The sequence below is a fragment of the Odocoileus virginianus genome, chromosome 8 (assembly GCF_023699985.2).
Source record: "Odocoileus virginianus isolate 20LAN1187 ecotype Illinois chromosome 8, Ovbor_1.2, whole genome shotgun sequence".
In the NCBI taxonomy this organism is placed as follows: Eukaryota; Metazoa; Chordata; class Mammalia; order Artiodactyla; family Cervidae; genus Odocoileus; species Odocoileus virginianus.
This window is the reverse complement of record NC_069681.1, coordinates 19,258,658-19,267,096: the sequence shown is the minus strand read 5'-3', so window position 1 is coordinate 19,267,096 and position 8,439 is coordinate 19,258,658.

Here is an 8,439-nt window from a genome sequence, read left to right as displayed (position 1 = left end):
CTTTTTGCATGTGTGTGTGTTGGGGGGCGGGGAGGGGAGTGTGGAGTGGGCTGTACCACAATGCTCAAATGAACCTGTAGTTTATGACATCATCACTTAGCCAGCTCTGGTCTCAAGCCATATCTTATACAAATGCCGAGTTTGAGGGGTTTATGGACCTTATCAGGTCCCGGCTTCTGCAGGAGTTAAATACTCCATATGAGTCATCACTCAGAGTTGCCCCAGTGACATGGTTCTAGATCTGCCAAATTCTCATCTTATCCTAAGCCTGAGCGAGCCTGGGGACATTTTTCCACGTGTGTGTCATCACTTATATTCATTAATGACTGGTCCATTAGCAAATGGAACTTGCTGTCTGATTGCTTTGTGCTGAAAACTGCCCATGGCTTTTAGAATCTAAAATCAGAGGTAATCACCGATCCAGACTGGGGAGGAAGGGAGACACTGACAGCCCCAGTGGTGAAGGAAGTCATTCATTCATCTGAGGATAAAAGGCTGGAGACAGAAGCCCCGCCTGCATTTCCTGATTTCTAGACTATTATAGCCTCAAATCAAATACAGGGGCCCCTCTGAACTTGAATGTCTCTGGAACAATGATGAGTGTAAAAAGAGAGAGAGAGAAAAATGGAAATGATGGATGACTTTAAAATCTTCAATGCGGATGTTTCCAAATGAAACTGCAGGGCGAGCAGGAGATGTGTCTCCACCCAGCCTCCTGGTCTCCATTCCTTCTGAATCCCGCTCCCTCCCGCTCCTTGCTGAGGCTCACAGTCCCAGGTTCTTTTCCAGTACCTCCTCCATGGGCTCCTTCCCACACTTCCAAGTAAGAATTGGCATCCCTGAGTTTGTGCTCTGTGTGGGGCATGGTGCACTCACTTTATAGAAGGCATCTGATTGAATTAACACGACAACTCTGGGAGGAGGGTATAATTGCTGTTGTTCAGTTGCTCAGTTGTGTCTGACTCTTTGCGACCCCATGGACTGCAGCACACCAGGCTTCCCTGTCCTTCATTATCTCCCACAGTTTGCTCAAACTCATGTCCATTGAGTTGGTGATGCCATCCAACCATCTCATCCTCTGTCGTCCCCTTCTCTTCCTGCCCTCAATCTTTCCCAGCATCAGGGTCTTTTCCAGTGAGTCAGCTCTTTGCATCAGGTGGCCAAAGTATTGGAGCTTCAGCTTCAGCATTTCCCTACTTTTCAGATGAGGACGAATGAGGCCGGGAGAGGGTAGTGATGAGCAGTGGCAGCCATGGCTCTGAACCCCGTGCATGGTGATGCTCAGGCCTCAGGTAGACAGTCATGGTGCAGCAGGTCTGGAGGCTTGGGGCTCTTATGAGAGCTATGCACGAGTCAGGATTTGATAAGTGGCCAACAAAGTGATACAGTGTTAGACAAAAAATTGAGCAACAAGGCCGAGGTCTGAATGGACATTTCTGGCCTCACTGGGAAGGTGTTCTTGGCCCCAGGAGGTGGTATGGTAACCCCAGGGTGCCCACACTGTACCCCAGGGCTGGGTGCAGACAGAACCCCCCTGACCGGGGATCAGTCCGGGGCCAACTGTTCAGCTCACTGCTCTGTCTCGTTTCGGCTTCTGACTGGTCAACACCCAAAGGGAGTCCAGCGGAGGGATGGGAACCCAGGGAGGCAGCAGACAGACCTCGGCCTTCAGCTCAGACAGAGACACGTGGCCTTCCTGATGGGCCGCTGCCGTCTGGCCTCTGCGCTTTGTTGTGACAGCGAAACACGAACCCCTCGGCTTCATTTTTCCCCTGCTTGGTTTAATGGCGACAAAGAAAAGGAACTTCATTTCTCAGCCCAAGACTTCTTAAGCTGCGTCTCTTTCTCATTGTCCCTCAGAGAATAAAGGTCTAGAAATGAAACATGATCCCGACAAGTTTGGAAAAATGTGCTTTCACAGTCTCGGTTCAAAGCCAACCCCGACACTTGGAGACTTCAGGCTGTGTTTGTTCTCCCGGCTTTCATCACAGTGGTTCCACCGAGTCCTGGCCTTGGAGTCGACTTGAGAGGACGCCCTGGCCTCGGAGGTGGTCATGGGCACGGTCTTGTTCTAAGTGATGGCGGGAGCGGGGAGGATGAGGAAGGAGCCCTGGCCCCTGCTGTTGATAAATCACCCTGCAACTCAGCCAAGGGTTGTGAAAGGAAATCACTTTCATTCCCAGCCCTGGGAATTACATGAAGCCACAGAATAAAAGCTGCCTTCCCCAGAGGTTTTTCTGAAAGTAAAAGGGAGGAGAAAATGTGAAAATCACCGGAAGGGCAGAGTCAGGATAGATATGGGGAAATAAGGCAGACGGCGGCCGGCCCACCAGGTCCCTTGTCCGTCTTCAGACTCAGCTTCCTCTACTGCTTCTAGCTGCCGGCGTGGGGACACCTGGGTGGTGGTGAGTGCTGGACACGCTCTCGGAGGCCTGGGGTGCGGGAGCTGAGAAGTGGTCCAGGGGTCTCTGCATCTGCACTTGATTCTGGTGAAAAGACAAGTATTTTTTAACCCACATGACGAGCACCCAGAATTTTGCGATTCATTCTTGCCAGAACCTTACTTGTCCCCACAGGCATTAACTGTCTTCTGGGAGGGCAGACTTGATTTCTGTGGCTGCCAATCCCAGGAGCAGGAGGGGAAGAGAAGGCAACAAGAGCTGAATTCCTTGCTCTGCTGTCCTTCTAGATGACAGCGGTGTCTTATTTCTAGAAATATGGGGTGCGGCCCGTAGTCCACAGCGAGTCAGGATTAGACTGAATGCAGCCTTGAGAGATGTGGATTCTTGTCCAGACTCTGCTGCTGGATGTCTTGATACCTCAATTTCACCATCTGTAAAATGGGGTTAGGGACAGCTGCTACACCAAGCTCACATTGAAATGCAAGAGCACAAAGCTGCCCTTGATATTTACAAGATTAGTAACTATTAACATGTATAGATCTTCGACCAAATGCTAGGCACTGGCCTTGCACATACGTGACTCGTTACTTCTGGTCTTGGCAACAATCCCATAATAAGCCAGGGTTTCCAGTTCCTGATTGACAGATGAGGAAGTCATCTCCAGGAGACTCAGTAGCCCACAGTGCTGGCACTGGCTGATAGATTGAGTGGAACACATCCCAGTGTTATTATAAGGTCAAAAAGCCAGAACAGCCGGGATATGGACCCTGGAGCCAGGCAGAGCCCAGTTTGAATCCTTGCTCTACCATTTGGCAGCTGCGTGTGTTGGGGGAAAGTTGCTTAACATCTCTGTGCCTGAAGTTTCCATCTGTAAAATGGGAGGAATCAGAGGACCTGCATTGTAGGGGTGTCATGAGGATTCCATGACATACCCACAAAGTTACTGACATTTAGTTATCCCTCTGGTAAATGTTATTTTTTTAATGCTCCTGTTAAGTGGTCTTCCGGCCCAAGTGGGGCCAAGGAGAGCTGGTCCACCTTGTGATGCCCGTGACTTTCCCCCTGGGCTTTCTTTTCAAAATCCTTCAGCCCAGTTGTGAGGGAGAGAAGCCCGCCTAGAACTCGGAACGTGGTTAGGTGGTAGCACTGCCCGAGAGATGAAGGGAAAAACGGCTGCTTGGTTGAGTAGTGGTTTTTTGTTTTGCTTTGGAAGGAGAAAGGCTGGAGCCTGTGGCCCCGGTTCCCAGCTGGCAGCTCACTTTGCCTGCTTGGCCCAGACAGACTATGCCAGCTAATGCTCAGCCTCACCGAAGGCTGCCAGAAATGGCGAAGCAGGTGTCCCGGCCCTGCTTGAAAATGGGGAGGATTTTGTTCCATGTTTATTATGATCAAGGTAATCTTCTCCAGCTGTGACCGAATGACTACAGGCTGCATTTGGCCTTCTCCTGGAGCCCACTATTTATTCTTTGGAGTGAACACTGGTGGAGACAAACTTCGGGTGCCCAGGAAACCTCGCCAGGCTGCCCAGGGGGGGGCACCTTTTCGGGGTTGGAGCCCTTGGTACCAGGCTGGGGGTGTGTGCACACTTGCTCAGAGGGCACATTAGATTAGCTGGCAGCACGCCTGCACCCGCTGGCCTCTGCCAGGGCTGTGTGCGGGCACCAATATCTGGTGGCCCGCCTCGTGGCCAGCAGTCCAAGGTCTGAGTAGCAAATGCTCCACTCAGCCGGGGAGGTGGAGTGACTCTGGAGGCACCCCCTCCCACACCCACAACCTGTGAAAGGTTCCTTTCCCCCAGTAACTCTGTCTGGTTTTCCAGCCCCTTTCCCAGGATGCCATGGACTGGAATCCCAGACCTCTGGTCCAGCTCTCGACCTCATCTGGCTGGTCAAGGACTATTACAAAGCCTGGCCTCCAGCCCTCAGAGAGAGGTGGATATGAGGGCATGGCAACCCACACCAATCTTCTTGCCCTGGACAGAGGAGCCTGGCTAGTGGGCTACAGTCCAGAGAGTTGCAGAGTCAGATATGACTGAAGTGACTTTGCAAAAATTTGAAAACACCATCCACTGTCCTTCCAAGGGAGCATGCAGCTTAATCCCACTGCTTCTTAACCCACCTCCAGCCTCTTACACACCACGCCCCTGTGGACAAGTTGGTGGACGTGTGCAGAGGGGCTAACAACGTGCCAGGGGTCTCTCCCGCCTCCTGGTCCTCCTTCGGCATGGCTGACCCCTCCCATGGACATCTGAGCCTGCCTTTCCGATGCCCCGGCCTGGCCAGGGAGCTTGCACCTCACCCTCCTCTGGGCTCTGACCAGCTTATTCTTTAATGCAACCCAACCACCTCCCCCACTCCACCCCCACCCTCTTCTTTTTTCATCCCTTCTTCTTTTCCAACTTTCCTTCAGCTTGAGTTGTGTGTGAGAGAAAGAAGGCGAATCGTGTGCCTGGCTGAGGCGTGAGATCATTTTTCTCTCCTCTTAACACGCTCGCTGTCTGCTGGTCAGGGTTACTGGAAGAAGGCGGGAAAGATCCGTTTCCACAGAGAGCCATCTGGCTCCACCAGACTCACGCTGATGCTAATCTGCTGGTTTCTTTTTCTTTAGTCTTTTCTTTTCTTGTTGTTGTTCCCAAGGCACACTTCATCTGCAGCTGTAAACTCAGACCTGGTCCATCTGAAGGCGAGCATTCATCTGGTGCACATTTGTTATGGCATCAGGCCCCCACCCTCACACCCCTGTCCCCTTGTAGGTGTCGGGACATCATTGTGATCATTGGTGGATCTATGCGGTGGTAACGTCAGGGCTGTACTTTCAAATGGAAATCAGGCAATTACGCTGCACACACAGAAATCTGACAGATGCAGGGGTTTTACACCACTGGCTGTGTCATGGGGACAAAGGCAGCCTGCGCTCCCAGGGGATGGTTAAATAAGCAGAATATGTTTCAAGAGCGCAGAGAAATCCAGGAATAATTAACTGTGTGATGAGAGTTCATGGATCCCATGGTGGTTTAGCTTCAAAACGTGATAATGATATGTCAGCGAACCACTTAACTCATCCTTGTAAAGGCGCCATCAGCCCACCCGTCACATGTGCAATTGAAACAGAGGTGCTGCTCTGCACATCTGTTTTCCAGCTTCCAAGTGCAAAGCCTCGCAGTATTTTCTCTTGTTTGGCTTCCCCCGCACAGAGGGCTGTAGTGGGCTTAAGGAGAAGAGGGGCTGGCCATGGCCTGGTGTCTACCTGGTGTCAGCTTCCGGTCAATGGTCAGCGTTAAACACAGGCACTTATGCAGGACACTATGGTGGTAATATCATCGTGGCGGCTACTGGGCCAGTAATTGTTACTTGCTGGGCACCAGTACGATCCTGTGTGTGTGAGGTTGGCCCACGATTACCCACATTTTACAGGTGGGGAAATGGGTACAGAGTTAAGAACTGGGCTTCAGGTCTGGCCCTGCCCGACTCTGGTCTTAGCTCTTGGCCAGTGGTTTGTACCTTCCTAACACATCAGACACACAATAGCTCGTGCACCCTTAGAAAGCACCTAAGTCACATGCATAGAGTTGGGGTGACTCACTCCAGTATTCTTTCTCGGAGAATCCTAGGGACAGATAAGCCTGGCGGACTATAGTCCATGGGGTTGCAAAGAGTCGGACACGACAGAGTGACTAAGACACACACACACACACACACACACACACACAGGAGAGACCTAAAAAAAAAAATTGAAGTTGAATTTTCCCCCTAAAATATCCAGCTGTTTAAACAAATGGTTAGTTTGGAGCCTGAAACATGCTGTGAGATTTACTGCTCAACGTGTCCCAAACTGGATTGGAATGAACCATATTACCAAAAAGTCAGGTGTCCCCAAATCCTGGCCATTGTTCTTCAGTGTCCTGGAGGAAAAAACTCAGAGCAGGCTTTGGTCTGGGGCTCTGGACTTCACAGCCTGTGAGTTCCCCCACTACGTCATGGCCTTAGACTAGGCTAGGCTGATGCCAACTGGAACTGAGAAAAAGGAAAGACATTTTATCTTCTGTAAAAGGCATTTTATAAACTAAGCATAGGATAAAATAAATAAAATAGGTTTATGTGGGAATCTCTAATGCTTTCTCAGATCAACAAATGCTAATGAGGTCCCAAGATAGAATATATCAATCAAACAAAGAAGGGCATGTCCAGAAACGCCCACTAGTTTGCCAGCGACTAATAAACACCAGTCCAATCATGACTTGTTTTATCTTATTCAAGGGTAGAAAAACTTTTAAGGAGATCCGAAATCATTTAGAGCATTAGCTTTGTCAGGAAAAAATTTCTGCTTACAGAAAAGCTAGTTTGACTTTCTTCATCTCTATTGAACACATTTGTTAAGAAATACTCTTATAAACTTGCATTGCAAGAATGAAAAACATCATTAAAGTATCTTCTTCAATTCAAGGCCTGAATTTAAAAGGGTTGAAAACACTACTGACAAGCAAAAAGGAGACCAAAGTCACAAATCATTCAAGAAATGGATCTCTCAGGAGCTCAATAAAGCAAGGAGAATATCATCTTGTGGGTGGAACCGGCCAGACTGAACCACCCCCATCACAGGAAGGCCTGATGAGCACTAACAAACTAAAAGGAAAAAAATCAGAGCAAAGAGAATGGGAAAACCAATTAAAAATCAGAAACTTAAAAAATTTTAAATCAAGAAATAAATCGAGAGTTTGCCTCAAAATATATCATCATAACTAATGTGATTCAACTGGTTAATGTCTGTGGTTAATTATTAGTATATCTTTCCACAAAGAAAACTGTCATTATAAGTTCTTCAGATGTCAAGAAGTTTTTTTTTTTTAATTAAGCATTTGAGCAAAAGAACTATCAGTTTACAGAGCAGCCTCTAACACTTTCTCAGGTTCAACAAGCGCCATTTTGAAAGGTCAAGATGCCCAAATTTCCAGGGATAATTAATTGAACCTGAACAGTCTATGAATTTGCCTGTGATTAATGAGCACCAGAAATTTACACACACACATAAAATCATTAGTCAGTTTAGCTTCCCAAATATCAAAACACATTTAGAAAACCATTCAAAATTTGTGGCTATCAACTTATGACAGAAAACAATTTAAAATCCTCTGATTAAAAAGGAATTGGTTTTACCTTTCCTTCTCTTTAACACATTTGAAAATATTATAATCTTGTGATTGTGACTATTTCAAAGTGATTGTGACTGGCAAAATCAGAATTGGTTTTGACTCAGCTCTTTCAAAAAATCTGTGTGTATATTTATATATTAACCAAATTCTCAGGTAACGTATGTATTGTGACTCTGTATGTATGTGCATACTCTATTATAGCATCTTTTTGACCGCGCTGGGTCTTGACTGCAGCATGTGGGATCTAGTTCCCTGACCAGGGATTGAACCCAGGCTCCCTGCTTTGGGAGCATGGAGTCTTAGCCACCAGACCACCAGGAAGTCCCCACCTTAGCATCTTAGGAGAGGTAAAGCAAATTGTTGGCCAATGAAAGTACTGATAAATCAGTACTTGCCTGCAACAGTGCAGGAAAACTTTCCATTAACCATCCTAATAAAAACATATCAAACTTCTTCACACATGATCATGGGCAATGTGAACTTTGAAAAACCATGCTCTTTATTGAAAGAAATAAAATGAGATGGGGCAGACCATATAAAAACCACATGTGGGATTTTTCAGATTTCAGTCTTCATAACCTGGAGAAAATCTATTTAGACCGAGCCACAGTTACTCATGGAAGTGTCACAGTTCTCAGATGGACCAGGGTGGAGAAATGGTTGGAAGCCTCTTGATTTAGATCAAATGTTAATAGTGGTCATCATTAGGAACAAGAATTATGGGTGACTTTATTTTTCTCCTTTATGTGTTTGAGTTTTCCAAATTATAATGTAATGGGCTTTCAAGTGAGATATTGAAGTGAGGGAGAATGGAGCCAAGCCACCAGATTTGGATTCTGGTCCTGCTGCTCATTGTCACCTCCCGCCTCTGGACACTCAGTTTGCTCT